This window comes from Hyla sarda, unplaced genomic scaffold (assembly GCF_029499605.1).
Source record: "Hyla sarda isolate aHylSar1 unplaced genomic scaffold, aHylSar1.hap1 scaffold_747, whole genome shotgun sequence".
Lineage (NCBI taxonomy): Eukaryota > Metazoa > Chordata > Amphibia > Anura > Hylidae > Hyla > Hyla sarda.
The window spans coordinates 106,316-128,106 of record NW_026610770.1 but is presented as its reverse complement, the minus strand read 5'-3'; the positions used below and the strand labels follow the sequence as shown (position 1 = coordinate 128,106).

General features: G+C 44.3%; 7 non-coding genes and 1 pseudogene across 7 annotated transcripts; all 8 read right to left on the bottom strand.

The window, feature by feature from the left end:
• Positions 1-618: 618 nt before the first annotated feature.
• On the bottom strand, positions 619-809 carry LOC130345220 (U2 spliceosomal RNA). Its single transcript, XR_008883962.1, has one exon. It is a non-coding gene; the product is annotated as a U2 spliceosomal RNA (small nuclear RNA).
• A 2,087-nt stretch (positions 810-2,896) lies between these two features.
• LOC130345219 (U2 spliceosomal RNA) lies at positions 2,897-3,087 on the bottom strand. The gene has a single exon (XR_008883961.1). It is a non-coding gene; the product is annotated as a U2 spliceosomal RNA (small nuclear RNA).
• Positions 3,088-5,178: 2,091 nt separating this feature from the next.
• Positions 5,179-5,375, bottom strand: LOC130345176 (U2 spliceosomal RNA). Its single transcript, XR_008883928.1, has one exon. It is a non-coding gene; the product is annotated as a U2 spliceosomal RNA (small nuclear RNA).
• A 7,221-nt stretch (positions 5,376-12,596) lies between these two features.
• Positions 12,597-12,767, bottom strand: LOC130345167 (U2 spliceosomal RNA; annotated as a pseudogene).
• A 2,047-nt stretch (positions 12,768-14,814) lies between these two features.
• On the bottom strand, positions 14,815-15,005 carry LOC130345218 (U2 spliceosomal RNA). Its single transcript, XR_008883960.1, has one exon. It is a non-coding gene; the product is annotated as a U2 spliceosomal RNA (small nuclear RNA).
• A 2,036-nt stretch (positions 15,006-17,041) lies between these two features.
• On the bottom strand, positions 17,042-17,232 carry LOC130345217 (U2 spliceosomal RNA). The gene has a single exon (XR_008883959.1). It is a non-coding gene; the product is annotated as a U2 spliceosomal RNA (small nuclear RNA).
• A 2,098-nt stretch (positions 17,233-19,330) lies between these two features.
• On the bottom strand, positions 19,331-19,521 carry LOC130345216 (U2 spliceosomal RNA). The gene has a single exon (XR_008883958.1). It is a non-coding gene; the product is annotated as a U2 spliceosomal RNA (small nuclear RNA).
• A 2,073-nt stretch (positions 19,522-21,594) lies between these two features.
• LOC130345215 (U2 spliceosomal RNA) lies at positions 21,595-21,785 on the bottom strand. The gene has a single exon (XR_008883957.1). It is a non-coding gene; the product is annotated as a U2 spliceosomal RNA (small nuclear RNA).
• Positions 21,786-21,791: the final 6 nt, after the last annotated feature.

Sequence of the window (21,791 nt, the reverse complement as noted above, 5' to 3'; positions counted from 1 at the left end):
GCGGGACATAGACAGCCAGCTGATGACCAATCCATTAGTGCAATGGCTGGCTGGAAGCATTTGTCTTTGCCTTTGCAATACCACAGAAGCAATGCATGGTCAATGTACAGCAATGACACACCTGTGTGAACAGCCAGGAGACCCCCCCCCCCCCCCATGTTATGTTACATAGTTACATAGTTAGTACGGTCGAAAAAAGACATATGTCCATCAAGTTCAACCAGGGAATTAAGGGGTAGGGGTGTGGCGCGATATTGGGGAAGGGATGAGATTTTATATTTCTTCATAAGCATTAATCTTATTTTGTCAATTAGGAACATTCAGCACCCACCCGCTATCAAGGCAGCTGCCTATCATGTCATGCCCTACCTGCACAGGTGTGCTGGCTACTCAAATGATCCAATTAAGGAGGCCATTTAGTCAGCAGCAGCAGAAGTCCTGTGCCTGGACGCTCCAACAGCGGCCAGACACAAGCAGAAGCAGAAGCAGCAGAAGCAGCAGCAGCACCACCTTTTGTTTTTTGGCTGCAGCAGCAGCAAGGCCCACAGGGCTGGCTAGCTGGCTAGCCAGCAAGCAGGTGCAATGAAAGTAGGAATCTTTCTTTTTAACCCTGTAAGGGGGTGGTGCACTGTACCCGAAGATACTGCCATATCGGGTCAATGCATAGGGCGACGGAAGCAAGCTTCGAAATCGGCCCCCGTTCTCAAAAATCCATTTAATATATGGTCCCCAGATAGGGGACGTATCAGATATTAAACTGATAAGAACAGATACTACACTTGATCTTAGCCAAAAGGCCGAGAAGCGATAACCGTGAAAGGGGCGGGCCCAACAAGGTGCCCTTCATGGGCACTATCACTGCTTGCTGTCAGGGAGGCTGCCAGACAATTTTCCATGCACACTCTGGGCTGGGGGGCAGTCAACCACCAGTACACACAGCAGAACCTAAACCCATACCATTATTGCTAAGCAGCAAGACAGGGGCCCATTGCACTCCCACGGGGCCTTTTTAAATGCAATCCATAACCCGGATTTGCCAGGAACCCTTCTTACTCCTCCTACTTGCATGTGACACTGGGCTTAGGATCTGCATAGGAAACACACACACAAGCACACACCTACCTTTGTTGCCTGCAGATGCCTCCTTGGCTGTCCCCAAACGGTATCAAACCAACACCCACGGGAAGCTGTAAGCATAGAGGACATGCCTGCACCCCATTGGACTTACCTGTGTGGGTTAAACCCGGGTTATTTGACAACCTATGGCGGTGATGGTTCTGCTCAGGCAGAGCAGTGCTGATGCTCCTCATAAAGCTGTCACTGCTGTGAAGGTTCTAGGTGACATCACAAATCCCTATGGTTACATACACAACAAAGCTGGGTTGTTGTTGTTTACACTCTGCAAGGCCTGTGGAAGTGAGTGACATCATAGCACTGTAGTTCTGAGGGTTCTAGATGGATGCAACAATCTCCTGTTGCTTCTATGAAGGCCATAATAGACGACATCACCAAACAGCTCCATAGTCACATACACAGCAAAGGAGAGATGTTGTTTACACCTAGTGATGTCAGTGGTATTGAGTGACATCACAGCACAGTGCTAAGGCTCCTGGGCCTGGACACAGCAGCGGCTGCAATATCTCAACGGAGAATACGTTTATATATATGTGTGTGTGTGCGCGTATATATATATATATATATATATATATATATATATATATATATATTTCTCAGCCGAAATCACTTTTAAACCCATTTCCACCTTTTTTTCCCTTCTCTTCCTCTTACTTTTTTTTCACGTTTTTTTACGTTTTTCTCCTTTTCGCCTCTTTTCTGGGCGTATTATTCTTCTTTTTCTTCTTTTTTTTCGTCTAATGCATACCCCATCAGTGCAGCAATGCTTATTCAATACCGCCAGCAGATGGAGACACTGGGGGATAATTTTCTAAGGATTTATACTGATTTTTCCTGTCTGAATTTGTCGCACAGAAAGTTGCAGGCCAAATATGTGTGACATTTCTGCGACTTTAGCTTCTAGAGCATTTTTACAACATTATACATAGGTGCTGAATACATAAAAAGCGACTGTTCAGCGACAGACAAGTCGCATCGGCTGAAAGTAGGCCAGAATGTCAGTCCATGTTGGAGCAGGTTTAGATACAGTCTAAAGTATAGATCTCAAAGTCTGTGCACAGAATTTAGCAAGGGCCTCGCACCTTCTGATGCATCAGGTAGGTGCACAATAGCATAGCCTAACCCTCTGTACTTTGGTCTATATTGATGCGGGACATAGACAGCCAGCTGATGACCAATCCATTAGTGCAATGGATGGCTGGAAGCATTTGTCTTTGCCTTTGCAATACCACAGAAGCAATGCATGGTCAATGTACAGCAATGACACACCTGTGTGAACAGCCAGGAGACCCCCCCCCCATGTTATGTTACATAGTTACATAGTTAGTACGGTCGAAAAAAGACATATGTCCATCAAGTTCAACCAGGGAATTAAGGGGTAGGGGTGTGGCGCGATATTGGGGAAGGGATGAGATTTTATATTTCTTCATAAGCATTAATCTTATTTTGTCAATTAGGAACATTCAGCACCCACCCGCTATCAAGGCAGCTGCCTATCATGTCATGCCCTACCTGCACAGGTGTGCTGGCTACTCAAATGATCCAATTAAGGAGGCCATTTAGTCAGCAGCAGCAGAAGTCCTGTGCCTGGACGCTCCAACAGCGGCCAGACACAAGCAGAAGCAGAAGCAGCAGAAGCAGCAGCAGCACCACCTTTTGTTTTTTGGCTGCAGCAGCAGCAAGGCCCACAGGGCTGGCTAGCTGGCTAGCCAGCAAGCAGGTAGCAATGAAAGTAGGAATCTTTTTTTTTAACCCTGTAAGGGGGTGGTGCACTGTACCCGAAGATACTGCCATATCGGGTCAATGCATAGGGCGACGGAAGCAAGCTTCGAAATCGGCCCCCGTTCTCAAAAATCCATTTAATATATGGTCCCCAGATAGGGGACGTATCAGATATTAAACTGATAAGAACAGATACTACACTTGATCTTAGCCAAAAGGCCGAGAAGCGATAACCGTGAAAGGGGCGGGCCCAACAAGGTGCCCTTCATGGGCACTATCACTGCTTGCTGTCAGGGAGGCTGCCAGACAATTTTCCATGCACACTCTGGGCTGGGGGGCAGTCAACCACCAGTACACACAGCAGAACCTAAACCCATACCATTATTGCTAAGCAGCAAGACAGGGGCCCATTGCACTCCCACGGGGCCTTTTTAAATGCAATCCATAACCCGGATTTGCCAGGAACCCTTCTTACTCCTCCTACTTGCATGTGACACTGGGCTTAGGATCTGCATAGGAAACACACACACAAGCACACACCTACCTTTGTTGCCTGCAGATGCCTCCTTGGCTGTCCCCAAACGGTATCAAACCAACACCCACGGGAAGCTGTAAGCATAGAGGACATGCCTGCACCCCATTGGACTTACCTGTGTGGGTTAAACCCGGGTTATTTGACAACCTATGGCGGTGATGGTTCTGCTCAGGCAGAGCAGTGCTGATGCTCCTCATAAAGCTGTCACTGCTGTGAAGGTTCTAGGTGACATCACAAATCCCTATGGTTACATACACAACAAAGCTGGGTTGTTGTTGTTTACACTCTGCAAGGCCTGTGGAAGTGAGTGACATCATAGCACTGTAGTTCTGAGGGTTCTAGATGGATGCAACAATCTCCTGTTGCTTCTATGAAGGCCATAATAGACGACATCACCAAACAGCTCCATAGTCACATACACAGCAAAGGAGAGATGTTGTTTACACCTAGTGATGTCAGTGGTATTGAGTGACATCACAGCACAGTGCTAAGGCTCCTGGGCCTGGACACAGCAGCGGCTGCAATATCTCAACGGAGAATACGTTTATATATATGTGTGTGTGTGCGCGTATATATATATATATATATATATATATATATATATATATATATATATATTTCTCAGCCGAAATCACTTTTAAACCCATTTCCACCTTTTTTTCCCTTCTCTTCCTCTTACTTTTTTTTCACGTTTTTTTACGTTTTTCTCCTTTTCGCCTCTTTTCTGGGCGTATTATTCTTCTTTTTCTTCTTTTTTTTCGTCTAATGCATACCCCATCAGTGCAGCAATGCTTATTCAATACCGCCAGCAGATGGAGACACTGGGGGATAATTTTCTAAGGATTTATACTGATTTTTCCTGTCTGAATTTGTCGCACAGAAAGTTGCAGGCCAAATATGTGTGACATTTCTGCGACTTTAGCTTCTAGAGCATTTTTACAACATTATACATAGGTGCTGAATACATAAAAAGCGACTGTTCAGCGACAGACAAGTCGCATCGGCTGAAAGTAGGCCAGAATGTCAGTCCATGTTGGAGCAGGTTTAGATACAGTCTAAAGTATAGATCTCAAAGTCTGTGCACAGAATTTAGCAAGGGCCTCGCACCTTCTGATGCATCAGGTAGGTGCACAATAGCATAGCCTAACCCTCTGTACTTTGGTCTATATTGATGCGGGACATAGACAGCCAGCTGATGACCAATCCATTAGTGCAATGGATGGCTGGAAGCATTTGTCTTTGCCTTTGCAATACCACAGAAGCAATGCATGGTCAATGTACAGCAATGACACACCTGTGTGAACAGCCAGGAGACCCCCCCCCCATGTTATGTTACATAGTTACATAGTTAGTACGGTCGAAAAAAGACATATGTCCATCAAGTTCAACCAGGGAATTAAGGGGTAGGGGTGTGGCGCGATATTGGGGAAGGGATGAGATTTTATATTTCTTCATAAGCATTAATCTTATTTTGTCAATTAGGAACATTCAGCACCCACCCGCTATCAAGGCAGCTGCCTATCATGTCATGCCCTACCTGCACAGGTGTGCTGGCTACTCAAATGATCCAATTAAGGAGGCCATTTAGTCAGCAGCAGCAGAAGTCCTGTGCCTGGACGCTCCAACAGCGGCCAGACACAAGCAGAAGCAGAAGCAGCAGAAGCAGCAGCAGCACCACCTTTTGTTTTTTGGCTGCAGCAGCAGCAAGGCCCACAGGGCTGGCTAGCTGGCTAGCCAGCAAGCAGGTAGCAATGAAAGTAGGAATCTTTTTTTTTAACCCTGTAAGGGGGTGGTGCACTGTACCCGAAGATACTGCCATATCGGGTCAATGCATAGGGCGACGGAAGCAAGCTTCGAAATCGGCCCCCGTTCTCAAAAATCCATTTAATATATGGTCCCCAGATAGGGGACGTATCAGATATTAAACTGATAAGAACAGATTTTTTTTTTTTTTTTTTTTTTTTTTTCCTCAGTTACAGACTATTGTTTGGACGATCATCAGGTCACCTACCAAGACTCGTCACTTAAAACAATATCTGAAAAAACATCATACGGAAAAAACTAACTAAGGGAACCGAGTGCCAAGAAAAAGTGACCAAACAACAAAACAAAAAAACATGTCAAAAACAATCACAGAAATTGGTCAAAAACTTACAGCTTTCTCCTTTACGTACTTCTTATAAATTTTTCCATCGTGTATGCATCCAGATTTTCTCCGCTTCTTCTTCACCAATTCTCTTTTTGTCCAGTAGAAAGATAGTAAAAATCCTTCCTAAAAACAATCTTTTCAATTCCCTCGGAGAAATAACAACATTTTTAAAAACAAGCAAATTGCGTGAGTCCCATAAAACCTCTTTAAAAACAGAAAAAAGAATCCAATTAGTACGTGTATCTTCCTTTTTACTAAGATCTTGACCAATAAAAACTTTCTCAAAAGAAAAACTGTTATATCCAGTGAGTTGGATTAAAAACTTCTTTAAAAACATAAAAAATTCTTTTGCATAAAAACAGTCCCAATAAAGGTGCACTAAGTCTTCTCTACCTCCACAACCCTCTCTTGGGCATCTGTCACTTATTCTCAAACCTCTTCCATTTAAAAAAGATCGGGTTGGGAGGCAGCCATGAAAGGACATCCAACTAACGTCTTTTTGTCTGTTTGATAGTCCAATAACTTTAAAAAACTTCCAAATCTTCACAGACTGAGCATTAGTGCAGAATGGTACTTCATATAATCTCTCATTTTTCCTTATTTCTTGTTCTATTTTCTTTTTATCAGGTTCACCTAAAGAGCTCAAACCAAATTGATCATTGAAAGACCTGAGGAGCACATAGAAGGTAGGTATCACATGTGCTATGGGTCTCCTCAAATCCCTCTCACACCAGCCCCATTTGGAAAACAACCATCCTGCAAGGTATTTACTCATGTCTGCCGCCCTATTATTGCACTGTATCAATTTAAAAATTAAAAGAAAATAGTGCACCTTTAAAAACAGATCAATGTTTGGAAAGTTATATCCGCCCAAATTCATACTCTTCATCACTTCTTCTCTTCTCATTTTCTCCATCTTAGACCCCCAGAAGAACACAAAAAGCTTCCTTGTGACTCTCCTAGTCCATAACTTCCCTGGAGGAAGCACCATAGCCGTATACAAGAGAAGCGGTAGGATTACAGACTTAATGATAAGAACTTTCCCTTTAAGTGACAAGTTCCTTAACCTCCAGAAGGATAGCTTCTTCTCAATTTTACTGTCCAAAGTCTCATAACTTTTCTTTCCTTTGAGGTCTTTATCAAATATCACTCCCAGCACTTCAATGTCTTCTTTTTCCTTAACACCATCCACTACTATATTCTCTTGGTTCCCAAAACTGCATAATTGGCACTTCCCCCAGTTCACATTCATCCCAGCCACACAACAAAAAATCCTCACATGCAAATTTACTCTGTTGAGATCTGCTTGGGATGTACAAGTAAAAACCACATCGTCCATATAACTTAAAACCTTTAACTTACTACCATCACTACCTGGAATAAAAACACCACTCACACATTTATCTTTCTGCACATTCTTCAACAGGCCCTCTATAACGCATATAAACAGAATTGGGGAGAGTGGGCATCCCTGTCTGACTCCAGACAAGACATTAAAAGCAGGCCCCACATGCCCATTTACTAAAATCTGACTTGTCACCCCATGATAAAAACTCATAATAACAGATAATAACTTTTCTGGAATACCTAAGTGTTTTAAAGCAATGAACATAAAATCATGTGCAACCTTATCATAAGCCTTTTCGAAATCTATGGACTCAACAAACAGTGCATTCTTGTTAAAGTTACTGTAATAAATAGAGTCTCTTAAAAGCAATAAATTATCTGTTATTTTTCTTTTCGGTACTGCACAAACTTGGTATTCTCCCACAAGGTGGTCCACTACATCACTCAGTCTATTAGCCACAATCTTAGCAATTATCTTGTAGTCACAATTTAATAAAGTTATAGGTCTCCAATTTTTAAGATCTCTGCCATCACCTTTTTTATGAATTAATGTTATGACCCCTTTCTTCATAGATTCAGCTAAAACACCTGAGTTAAAAACATATTGCACCACCCGTGTAAACTCTTTACTTAAAATATTCCAGAACGCGGAATAAAACTCAGCGGGGAGACCATCACAGCCTGGTGTCTTCCCTTTGGCCATCTTATCCAGGGCCTGCTTGATCTCCCCTTCACTAACATCATCAATCAAAAAATCTACTTTTTCAACAGGAACATTATTCTCCAAAATATTACAATAATCATTCATCTCCGTCTCACTGGCTCTGCTCTTATTACTAAAGAGTGTCTCATAAAATCTGCCAATCTCCTTCACCATCTCCTCTCCAAAAACTTCCCCCGTAGGGGTAAAAACAGATTTAAAAACACCTTTAGCATTAAAACATTTTTTAAAGAAATACCGTGTACACTGCTCATTTTCTTCTAGGTGCTGCACTTTAGACTTATATACAATATTCCTTCCCTTTTCCAACAACCTTTTTTTCATCTCCCCCTTCACCTTAACAATCTCATCCTCCACCTCCACACCAACACGTTTAAACTTATAGAGAGTCTCTAACCGGGATACAAGCCTTTCATCACTCCTCCTCTTCTCTTGTGCTCTCTTTATGCAAAACATCTTAAAGAAATTAGAAAACTCTCCTTTAGCCCATTCCCACCACACTAAGACATTACTAAAATCAGGTTGTTTAGAAACACAGGATAAAAACACATGATTAAAACCAGCCATTACTTCCTCATCTTCCAATAGACTTACATTTAATTTCCAGAGCCCCCTCCCAAAATGAAGGGACTCTGTGACACTTATCTCAGCCGACACCATCTTGTGGTCTGAGAAAGTTGACATCATTTGATTGCACCGGACCACCTTAATCCCATCAGAGACCAGGATGTAATCGATCCGGGATTTACAGCGGCCACTATCTGATATGTACGTATATCTTTCATCAGTGCTAACCATCAGTCCAACATCAGTAAAATGCAAGTCTTGAATAATTTGATTTAAAACATTGGAAGTAATATCAGTTCTAACCTCAGCAGAGCTCTCACGATCATTGACGGATCTAATGCAGTTAAAATCGCCAACAATAATAGTATCTTCACGACCAGGGATAAAAAACTTAAGGGACTCTAAAAAAGACAAACGTGCTTGTTTTTCTGCTGGAGCATACACATTAAAAATTCTCATCCTCTGGCCCAAAACCTCAAAAATTAAAACCATACAACGACCAGGTACTAAAGTTTGGCAATTTAAAACTTTAATGTCCCTGTTTCGCAATAAAATCCCAACACCTTCATTTTTGTTTTCTGCACATGTGGACCAGAAGGACTGCCCACACTTCCACTCATTTGCATAAGGTGCTGACTTTATTGCACACTCCTGTAAACATATCACATCACTTCTAACATTCTCAAGAATATCAAAAATTGCAGCTCTCCTAATTTCAGACTCAATACTTCTTACATTAATAGTTGTTACAACCAAAGTCATAATAACTAGGAAAAGAAAACCAAATGCTTTAAAATCCATCTTAACTTAGAAATTAACATTTTGGCCTTCAACTTTCCTATGTAAACTTGCAAAACAATCAGGCGACCCTATGTTAGAGTCCCTGTCTATTTCATTATCACTACCAAGAACAAGGGCTTCCTGATCCTCAGACCAGCTCCCTGTCTTACACCTTTTATTCACAACCTGCACATCCTCATCTTCCTCCTCCTCTTCTTCCTTACTGCGAGAAACTCTCTGACCAGGTGTTAGAGATCTCTGAGATGACCCAACAACTTCCATTCCCTCCTCCTCCCCCACAATTGGGTTTGGACATTCAATATCATCCATAGCCTCTTCACTAGAAAGAACATCACCATACACTGTCTCAATTTTCTCCACCACTTTCACTTTTTTTGCTTTTTTCTTTTTCACCAAGGTAAATTCACCTCCCACACCTGTCTCCTCACCAGTCACAGCAGTGGAAACACCCTCCTCCCCTGACCTCTCCTGAGTGCTAATGTGCTCCACTATCACAGAACTTTCCTCAGCCACCTGTGCCACATTAACACTCACACTCACACTCTCACCAACTCCAGGAACAAACCTCCCTCCCCCTTTTTCTCTTTGTTCTCCTCTATTCCCAGCTGCATCAGCATAACTTCTCTTCTTTTTATACCACATATCACAGCCTCTTGCCAAATGTTCCTCACTTCCACAGATATCACATGTCTTCTTCTCTGTACAGATACTTGCTTCATGACCAGTTTTCCCACAATTTCTGCAACATTCTCCTTTCTCAGAGCAATAATCCTGCACATGGCCATAGGCATGGCACTTTCTACAATATTGCAACTGGCCTTCATAAAAGCAGAAACCTCTCTCTCCTCCGATAGAAAACACCTGTGGTATGCTCTTCCTTCCATCTTGCATTCCTTCATCTTTTTTAAATTTTACAATAAACTTTCTCTTACAATTAAAGTACCCAAACTTGTTCTTAAGTCTTCCTATAAATTTCACTTCCTCGCAATACCGGAACAAAAAGTTTGTAACCATTTCATCAGAAACCTTAGGATTATACATGTGGACAATTACTACCTTTGTTGTATTCATAAATAACGGTTCCACTTTAATCTTCTTCATTATAGCAGGCTCACTTTTCCTCTTCATTTCTTCAAGATCCATATAGACTCTCTGGCAAATCTCAGAACCACAAAAAGTAATATCATAAATTCCTTGCCTAGGAAAATCCTGTATAGCCAATACATTCCATACCTGTAGGTAATCAAGCTTGCGAAGAATCTCCACAACGATTTGGTCAAGTCCGATCGTCCCCCGGTGCTCGCCAGGAACGTAGATCCGCACCGTGTCCTCAAGTCCACGCGCCTTCTCGCTCATTTTTGCAGGTAAAACCCACGATCGCAGCTCAGCAACAATCCAGGGCCCCCCGTAAAGAGGGCCCCGATCACCACTCCTTTCAACCCAAACCACGCACAGAAATCCACACGTGATCTTAGCCAAAAGGCCGAGAAGCGATAACCGTGAAAGGGGCGGGCCCAACAAGGTGCCCTTCATGGGCACTATCACTGCTTGCTGTCAGGGAGGCTGCCAGACAATTTTCCATGCACACTCTGGGCTGGGGGGCAGTCAACCACCAGTACACACAGCAGAACCTAAACCCATACCATTATTGCTAAGCAGCAAGACAGGGGCCCATTGCACTCCCACGGGGCCTTTTTAAATGCAATCCATAACCCGGATTTGCCAGGAACCCTTCTTACTCCTCCTACTTGCATGTGACACTGGGCTTAGGATCTGCATAGGAAACACACACACAAGCACACACCTACCTTTGTTGCCTGCAGATGCCTCCTTGGCTGTCCCCAAACGGTATCAAACCAACACCCACGGGAAGCTGTAAGCATAGAGGACATGCCTGCACCCCATTGGACTTACCTGTGTGGGTTAAACCCGGGTTATTTGACAACCTATGGCGGTGATGGTTCTGCTCAGGCAGAGCAGTGCTGATGCTCCTCATAAAGCTGTCGCTGCTGTGAAGGTTCTAGGTGACATCACAAATCCCTATGGTTACATACACAACAAAGCTGGGTTGTTGTTGTTTACACTCTGCAAGGCCTGTGGAAGTGAGTGACATCATAGCACTGTAGTTCTGAGGGTTCTAGATGGATGCAACAATCTCCTGTTGCTTCTATGAAGGCCATAATAGACGACATCACCAAACAGCTCCATAGTCACATACACAGCAAAGGAGAGATGTTGTTTACACCTAGTGATGTCAGTGGTATTGAGTGACATCACAGCACAGTGCTAAGGCTCCTGGGCCTGGACACAGCAGCGGCTGCAATATCTCAACGGAGAATACGTTTATATATATGTGTGTGTGTGCGCGTATATATATATATATATATATATATATATATATATATATATATATTTCTCCGCCGAAATCACTTTTAAACCCATTTCCACCTTTTTTTCCCTTCTCTTCCTCTTACTTTTTTTTCACGTTTTTTTACGTTTTTCTCCTTTTCGCCTCTTTTCTGGGCGTATTATTCTTCTTTTTCTTCTTTTTTTTCGTCTAATGCATACCCCATCAGTGCAGCAATGCTTATTCAATACCGCCAGCAGATGGAGACACTGGGGGATAATTTTCTAAGGATTTATACTGATTTTTCCTGTCTGAATTTGTCGCACAGAAAGTTGCAGGCCAAATATGTGTGACATTTCTGCGACTTTAGCTTCTAGAGCATTTTTACAACATTATACATAGGTGCTGAATACATAAAAAGCGACTGTTCAGCGACAGACAAGTCGCATCGGCTGAAAGTAGGCCAGAATGTCAGTCCATGTTGGAGCAGGTTTAGATACAGTCTAAAGTATAGATCTCAAAGTCTGTGCACAGAATTTAGCAAGGGCCTCGCACCTTCTGATGCATCAGGTAGGTGCACAATAGCATAGCCTAACCCTCTGTACTTTGGTCTATATTGATGCGGGACATAGACAGCCAGCTGATGACCAATCCATTAGTGCAATGGATGGCTGGACGCATTTGTCTTTGCCTTTGCAATACCACAGAAGCAATGCATGGTCAATGTACAGCAATGACACACCTGTGTGAACAGCCAGGAGACCCCCCCCCCCCCCCATGTTATGTTACATAGTTACATAGTTAGTACGGTCGAAAAAAGACATATGTCCATCAAGTTCAACCAGGGAATTAAGGGGTAGGGGTGTGGCGCGATATTGGGGAAGGGATGAGATTTTATATTTCTTCATAAGCATTAATCTTATTTTGTCAATTAGGAACATTCAGCACCCACCCGCTATCAAGGCAGCTGCCTATCATGTCATGCCCTACCTGCACAGGTGTGCTGGCTACTCAAATGATCCAATTAAGGAGGCCATTTAGTCAGCAGCAGCAGAAGTCCTGTGCCTGGACGCTCCAACAGCGGCCAGACACAAGCAGAAGCAGAAGCAGCAGAAGCAGCAGAAGCAGCAGCAGCAGAAGCAGCAGAAGCAGCAGCAGCACCACCTTTTGTTTTTTGGCTGCAGCAGCAGCAAGGCCCACAGGGCTGGCTAGCTGGCTAGCCAGCAAGCAGGTAGCAATGAAAGTAGGAATCTTTCTTTTTAACCCTGTAAGGGGGTGGTGCACTGTACTCGAAGATACTGCCATATCGGGTCAATGCATAGGGCGACGGAAGCAAGCTTCGAAATCCATTTAATATATGGTCCCCAGATAGGGGACGTATCAGATATTAAACTGATAAGAACAGATACTACACTTGATCTTAGCCAAAAGGCCGAGAAGCGATAACCGTGAAAGGGGCGGGCCCAACAAGGTGCCCTTCATGGGCACTATCACTGCTTGCTGTCAGGGAGGCTGCCAGACAATTTTCCATGCACACTCTGGGCTGGGGGGCAGTCAACCACCAGTACACACAGCAGAACCTAAACCCATACCATTATTGCTAAGCAGCAAGACAGGGGCCCATTGCACTCCCACGGGGCCTTTTTAAATGCAATCCATAATCCGGATTTGCCAGGAACCCTTCTTACTCCTCCTACTTGCATGTGACACTGGGCTTAGGATCTGCATAGGAAACACACACACAAGCACACACCTACCTTTGTTGCCTGCAGATGCCTCCTTGGCTGTCCCCAAACGGTATCAAACCAACACCCACGGGAAGCTGTAAGCATAGAGGACATGCCTGCACCCCATTGGACTTACCTGTGTGGGTTAAACCCGGGTTATTTGACAACCTATGGCGGTGATGGTTCTGCTCAGGCAGAGCAGTGCTGATGCTCCTCATAAAGCTGTCGCTGCTGTGAAGGTTCTAGGTGACATCACAAATCCCTATGGTTACATACACAACAAAGCTGGGTTGTTGTTGTTTACACTCTGCAAGGCCTGTGGAAGTGAATGACATCATAGCACTGTAGTTCTGAGGGTTCTAGATGGATGCAACAATCTCCTGTTGCTTCTATGAAGGCCATAATAGACGACATCACCAAACAGCTCCATAGTCACATACACAGCAAAGGAGAGATGTTGTTTACACCTAGTGATGTCAGTGGTATTGAGTGACATCACAGCACAGTGCTAAGGCTCCTGGGCCTGGACACAGCAGCGGCTGCAATATCTCAACGGAGAATACGTTTATATATATGTGTGTGTGTGCGCGTATATATATATATATATATATATATATATATATATATATATATTTCTCCGCCGAAATCACTTTTAAACCCATTTCCACCTTTTTTTCCCTTCTCTTCCTCTTACTTTTTTTTCACGTTTTTTTACATTTTTCTCCTTTTCGCCTCTTTTCTGGGCGTATTATTCTTCTTTTTCTTCTTTTTTTTCGTCTAATGCATACCCCATCAGTGCAGCAATGCTTATTCAATACCGCCAGCAGATGGAGACACTGGGGGATAATTTTCTAAGGATTTATACTGATTTTTCCTGTCTGAATTTGTCGCACAGAAAGTTGCAGGCCAAATATGTGTGACATTTCTGCGACTTTAGCTTCTAGAGCATTTTTACAACATTATACATAGGTGCTGAATACATAAAAAGCGACTGTTCAGCGACAGACAAGTCGCATCGGCTGAAAGTAGGCCAGAATGTCAGTCCATGTTGGAGCAGGTTTAGATACAGTCTAAAGTATAGATCTCAAAGTCTGTGCACAGAATTTAGCAAGGGCCTCGCACCTTCTGATGCATCAGGTAGGTGCACAATAGCATAGCCTAACCCTCTGTACTTTGGTCTATATTGATGCGGGACATAGACAGCCAGCTGATGACCAATCCATTAGTGCAATGGATGGCTGGAAGCATTTGTCTTTGCCTTTGCAATACCACAGAAGCAATGCATGGTCAATGTACAGCAATGACACACCTGTGTGAACAGCCAGGAGACCCCCCCCCATGTTATGTTACATAGTTACATAGTTAGTACGGTCGAAAAAAGACATATGTCCATCAAGTTCAACCAGGGAATTAAGGGGTAGGGGTGTGGCGCGATATTGGGGAAGGGATGAGATTTTATATTTCTTCATAAGCATTAATCTTATTTTGTCAATTAGGAACATTCAGCACCCACCCGCTATCAAGGCAGCTGCCTATCATGTCATGCCCTACCTGCACAGGTGTGCTGGCTACTCAAATGATCCAATTAAGGAGGCCATTTAGTCAGCAGCAGCAGAAGTCCTGTGCCTGGACGCTCCAACAGCGGCCAGACACAAGCAGAAGCAGAAGCAGCAGAAGCAGCAGCAGCACCACCTTTTGTTTTTTGGCTGCAGCAGCAAGCAGGTAGCAATGAAAGTAGGAATCTTTCTTTTTAACCCTGTAAGGGGGTGGTGCACTGTACCCGAAGATACTGCCATATCGGGTCAATGCATAGGGCGACGGAAGCAAGCTTCGAAATCGGCCCCCGTTCTCAAAAATCCATTTAATATATGGTCCCCAGATAGGGGACGTATCAGATATTAAACTGATAAGAACAGATACTACACTTGATCTTAGCCAAAAGGCCGAGAAGCGATAACCGTGAAAGGGGCGGGCCCAACAAGGTGCCCTTCATGGGCACTATCACTGCTTGCTGTCAGGGAGGCTGCCAGACAATTTTCCATGCACACTCTGGGCTGGGGGGCAGTCAACCACCAGTACACACAGCAGAACCTAAACCCATACCATTATTGCTAAGCAGCAAGACAGGGGCCCATTGCACTCCCACGGGGCCTTTTTAAATGCAATCCATAACCCGGATTTGCCAGGAACCCTTCTTACTCCTCCTACTTGCATGTGACACTGGGCTTAGGATCTGCATAGGAAACACACACACAAGCACACACCTACCTTTGTTGCCTGCAGATGCCTCCTTGGCTGTCCCCAAACGGTATCAAACCAACACCCACGGGAAGCTGTAAGCATAGAGGACATGCCTGCACCCCATTGGACTTACCTGTGTGGGTTAAACCCGGGTTATTTGACAACCTATGGCGGTGATGGTTCTGCTCAGGCAGAGCAGTGCTGATGCTCCTCATAAAGCTGTCGCTGCTGTGAAGGTTCTAGGTGACATCACAAATCCCTATGGTTACATACACAACAAAGCTGGGTTGTTGTTGTTTACACTCTGCAAGGCCTGTGGAAGTGAGTGACATCATAGCACTGTAGTTCTGAGGGTTCTAGATGGATGCAACAATCTCCTGTTGCTTCTATGAAGGCCATAATAGACGACATCACCAAACAGCTCCATAGTCACATACACAGCAAAGGAGAGATGTTGTTTACACCTAGTGATGTCAGTGGTATTGAGTGACATCACAGCACAGTGCTAAGGCTCCTGGGCCTGGACACAGCAGCGGCTGCAATATCTCAACGGAGAATTCGTTTATATATATGTGTGTGTGTGCACGTATATATATATATATATATATATATATATTTCTCCGCCGAAATCACTTTTAAACCCATTTCCACCTTTTTTTCCCTTCTCTTCCTCTTACTTTTTTTTCACGTTTTTTTACGTTTTTCTCCTTTTCGCCTCTTTTCTGGGCGTATTATTCTTCTTTTTCTTCTTTTTTTTCGTCTAATGCATACCCCATCAGTGCAGCAATGCTTATTCAATACCGCCAGCAGATGGAGACACTGGGGGATAATTTTCTAAGGATTTATACTGATTTTTCCTGTCTGAATTTGTCGCACAGAAAGTTGCAGGCCAAATATGTGTGACATTTCTGCGACTTTAGCTTCTAGAGCATTTTTACAACATTATACATAGGTGCTGAATACATAAAAAGCGACTGTTCAGCGACAGACAAGTCGCATCGGCTGAAAGTAGGCCAGAATGTCAGTCCATGTTGGAGCAGGTTTAGATACAGTCTAAAGTATAGATCTCAAAGTCTGTGCACAGAATTTAGCAAGGGCCTCGCACCTTCTGATGCATCAGGTAGGTGCACAATAGCATAGCCTAACCCTCTGTACTTTGGTCTATATTGATGCGGGACATAGACAGCCAGCTGATGACCAATCCATTAGTGCAATGGATGGCTGGAAGCATTTGTCTTTGCCTTTGCAATACCACAGAAGCAATGCATGGTCAATGTACAGCAATGACACACCTGTGTGAACAGCCAGGAGACCCCCCCCCATGTTATGTTACATAGTTACATAGTTAGTACGGTCGAAAAAAGACATATGTCCATCAAGTTCAACCAGGGAATTAAGGGGTAGGGGTGTGGCGCGATATTGGGGAAGGGATGAGATTTTATATTTCTTCATAAGCATTAATCTTATTTTGTCAATTAGGAACATTCAGCACCCACCCGCTATCAAGGCAGCTGCCTATCATGTCATGCCCTACCTGCACAGGTGTGCTGGCTACTCAAATGATCCAATTAAGGAGGCCATTTAGTCAGCAGCAGCAGAAGTCCTGTGCCTGGACGCTCCAACAGCGGCCAGACACAAGCAGAAGCAGAAGCAGCAGAAGCAGCAGCAGCAGCACCACCTTTTGTTTTTTGGCTGCAGCAGCAAGCAGGTAGCAATGAAAGTAGGAATCTTTCTTTTTAACCCTGTAAGGGGGTGGTGCACTGTACCCGAAGATACTGCCATATCGGGTCAATGCATAGGGCGACGGAAGCAAGCTTCGAAATCGGCCCCCGTTCTCAAAAATCCATTTAATATATGGTCCCCAGATAGGGGACGTATCAGATATTAAACTGATAAGAACAGATACTACACTTGATCTTAGCCAAAAGGCCGAGAAGCGATAACCGTGAAAGGGGCGGGCCCAACAAGGTGCCCTTCATGGGCACTATCACTGCTTGCTGTCAGGGAGGCTGCCAGACAATTTTCCATGCACACTCTGGGCTGGGGGGCAGTCAACCACCAGTACACACAGCAGAACCTAAACCCATACCATTATTGCTAAGCAGCAAGACAGGGGCCCATTGCACTCCCACGGGGCCTTTTTAAATGCAATCCATAACCCGGATTTGCCAGGAACCCTTCTTACTCCTCCTACTTGCATGTGACACTGGGCTTAGGATCTGCATAGGAAACACACACACAAGCACACACCTACCTTTGTTGCCTGCAGATGCCTCCTTGGCTGTCCCCAAACGGTATCAAACCAACACCCACGGGAAGCTGTAAGCATAGAGGACATGCCTGCACCCCATTGGACTTACCTGTGTGGGTTAAACCCGGGTTATTTGACAACCTATGGCGGTGATGGTTCTGCTCAGGCAGAGCAGTGCTGATGCTCCTCATAAAGCTGTCGCTGCTGTGAAGGTTCTAGGTGACATCACAAATCCCTATGGTTACATACACAACAAAGCTGGGTTGTTGTTGTTTACACTCTGCAAGGCCTGTGGAAGTGAGTGACATCATAGCACTGTAGTTCTGAGGGTTCTAGATGGATGCAACAATCTCCTGTTGCTTCTATGAAGGCCATAATAGACGACATCACCAAACAGCTCCATAGTCACATACACAGCAAAGGAGAGATGTTGTTTACACCTAGTGATGTCAGTGGTATTGAGTGACATCACAGCACAGTGCTAAGGCTCCTGGGCCTGGACACAGCAGCGGCTGCAATATCTCAACGGAGAATACGTTTATATATATGTGTGTGTGTGCGCGTATATATATATATATATATATATATATATATATATATATATATATATTTCTCCGCCGAAATCACTTTTAAACCCATTTCCACCTTTTTTTCCCCTTCTCTTCCTCTTACTTTTTTTTCACGTTTTTTTACGTTTTTCTCCTTTTCGCCTCTTTTCTGGGCGTATTATTCTTCTTTTTCTTCTTTTTTTTCGTCTAATGCATACCCCATCAGTGCAGCAATGCTTATTCAATACCGCCAGCAGATGGAGACACTGGGGGATAATTTTCTAAGGATTTATACTGATTTTTCCTGTCTGAATTTGTCGCACAGAAAGTTGCAGGCCAAATATGTGTGACATTTCTGCGACTTTAGCTTCTAGAGCATTTTTACAACATTATACATAGGTGCTGAATACATAAAAAGCGACTGTTCAGCGACAGACAAGTCGCATCGGCTGAAAGTAGGCCAGAATGTCAGTCCATGTTGGAGCAGGTTTAGATACAGTCTAAAGTATAGATCTCAAAGTCTGTGCACAGAATTTAGCAAGGGCCTCGCACCTTCTGATGCATCAGGTAGGTGCACAATAGCATAGCCTAACCCTCTGTACTTTGGTCTATATTGATGCGGGACATAGACAGCCAGCTGATGACCAATCCATTAGTGCAATGGATGGCTGGAAGCATTTGTCTTTGCCTTTGCAATACCACAGAAGCAATGCATGGTCAATGTACAGCAATGACACACCTGTGTGAACAGCCAGGAGACCCCCCCCCCCCCCCCCCATGTTATGTTACATAGTTACATAGTTAGTACGGTCGAAAAAAGACATATGTCCATCAAGTTCAACCAGGGAATTAAGGGGTAGGGGTGTGGCGCGATATTGGAGAAGGGATGAGATTTTATATTTCTTCATAAGCATTAATCTTATTTTGTCAATTAGGAACATTCAGCACCCACCCGCTATCAAGGCAGCTGCCTATCATGTCATGCCCTACCTGCACAGGTGTGCTGGCTACTCAAATGATCCAATTAAGGAGGCCATTTAGTCAGCAGCAGCAGAAGTCCTGTGCCTGGACGCTCCAACAGCGGCCAGACACAAGCAGAAGCAGAAGCAGCAGAAGCAGCAGAAGCAGCAGCTTTTGTTTTTTGGCTGCAGCAGCAGCAAGGCCCACAGGGCTGGCTAGCTGGCTAGCCAGCAAGCAGGTAGCAATGAAAGTAGGAATCTTTCTTTTTAACCCTGTAAGGGGGTGGTGCACTGTACCCGAAGATACTGCCATATCGGGTCAATGCATAGGGCGACGGAAGCAAGCTTCGAAATCGGCCCCCGTTCTCAAAAATCCATTTAATATATGGTCCCCAGATAGGGGACGTATCAGATATTAAACTGATAAGAACAGATACTACACTTGATCTTAGCCAAAAGGCCGAGAAGCGATAACCGTGAAAGGGGCGGGCCCAACAAGGTGCCCTTCATGGGCACTATCACTGCTTGCTGTCAGGGAGGCTGCCAGACAATTTTCCATGCACACTCTGGGCTGGGGGGCAGTCAACCACCAGTACACACAGCAGAACCTAAACCCATACCATTATTGCTAAGCAGCAAGACAGGGGCCCATTGCACTCCCACGGGGCCTTTTTAAATGCAATCCATAACCCGGATTTGCCAGGAACCCTTCTTACTCCTCCTACTTGCATGTGACACTGGGCTTAGGATCTGCATAGGAAACACACACACAAGCACACACCTACCTTTGTTGCCTGCAGATGCCTCCTTGGCTGTCCCCAAACGGTATCAAACCAACACCCACGGGAAGCTGTAAGCATAGAGGACATGCCTGCACCCCATTGGACTTACCTGTGTGGGTTAAACCCGGGTTATTTGACAACCTATGGCGGTGATGGTTCTGCTCAGGCAGAGCAGTGCTGATGCTCCTCATAAAGCTGTCGCTGCTGTGAAGGTTCTAGGTGACATCACAAATCCCTATGGTTACATACACAACAAAGCTGGGTTGTTGTTGTTTACACTCTGCAAGGCCTGTGGAAGTGAGTGACATCATAGCACTGTAGTTCTGAGGGTTCTAGATGGATGCAACAATCTCCTGTTGCTTCTATGAAGGCCATAATAGACGACATCACCAAACAGCTCCATAGTCACATACACAGCAAAGGAGAGATGTTGTTTACACCTAGTGATGTCAGTGGTATTGAGTGACATCACAGCACAGTGCTAAGGCTCCTGGGCCTGGACACAGCAGCGGCTGCAATATCTCAACGGAGAATACGTTTATATATATGTGTGTGTGTGCGCGTATATATATATATATATATATATATATATTTCTCCGCCGAAATCACTTTTAAACCCATTTCCACCTTTTTTTCCCTTCTCTTCCTCTTACTTTTTTTTCACGTTTTTTTACGTTTTTCTCCTTTTCGCCTCTTTTCTGGGCGTATTATTCTTCTTTTTCTTCTTTTTTTTCGTCTAATGCATACCCCATCAGTGCAGCAATGCTTATTCAATACCGCCAGCAGATGGAGACACTGGGGGATAATTTTCTAAGGATTTATACTGATTTTTCCTGTCTGAATTTGTCGCACAGAAAGTTGCAGGCCAAATATGTGTGACATTTCTGCGACTTTAGCTTCTAGAGCATTTTTACAACATTATACATAGGTGCTGAATACATAAAAAGCGACTGTTCAGCGACAGACAAGTCGCATCGGCTGAAAGTAGGCCAGAATGTCAGTCCATGTTGGAGCAGGTTTAGATACAGTCTAAAGTATAGATCTCAAAGTCTGTGCACAGAATTTAGCAAGGGCCTCGCACCTTCTGATGCATCAGGTAGGTGCACAATAGCATAGCCTAACCCTCTGTACTTTGGTCTATATTGATGCGGGACATAGACAGCCAGCTGATGACCAATCCATTAGTGCAATGGATGGCTGGAAGCATTTGTCTTTGCCTTTGCAATACCACAGAAGCAATGCATGGTCATTGTACAGCAATGACACACCTGTGTGAACAGCCAGGAGACCCCCCCCCCCCATGTTATGTTACATAGTTACATAGTTAGTACGGTCGAAAAAAGACATATGTCCATCAAGTTCAACCAGGGAATTAAGGGGTAGGGGTGTGGCGCGATATTGGGGAAGGGATGAGATTTTATATTTCTTCATAAGCATTAATCTTATTTTGTCAATTAGGAACATTCAGCACCCACCCGCTATCAAGGCAGCTGCCTATCATGTCATGCCCTACCTGCACAGGTGTGCTGGCTACTCAAATGATCCAATTAAGGAGGCCATTTAGTCAGCAGCAGCAGAAGTCCTGTGCCTGGACGCTCCAACAGCGGCCAGACACAAGCAGAAGCAGAAGCAGCAGAAGCAGCAGCAGCACCACCTTTTGTTTTTTGGCTGCAGCAGCAGCAAGGCCCACAGGGCTGGCTAGCTGGCTAGCCAGCAAGCAGGTAGCAATGAAAGTAGGAATCTTTCTTTTTAACCCTGTAAGGGGGTGGTGCACTGTACCCGAAGATACTGCCATATCGGGTCAATGCATAGGGCGACGGAAGCAAGCTTCGAAATCGGCCCCCGTTCTCAAAAATCCATTTAATATATGGTCCCCAGATAGGGGACGTATCAGATATTAAACTGATAAGAACAGATACTACACTTGATCTTAGCCAAAAGGCCGAGAAGCGATAACCGT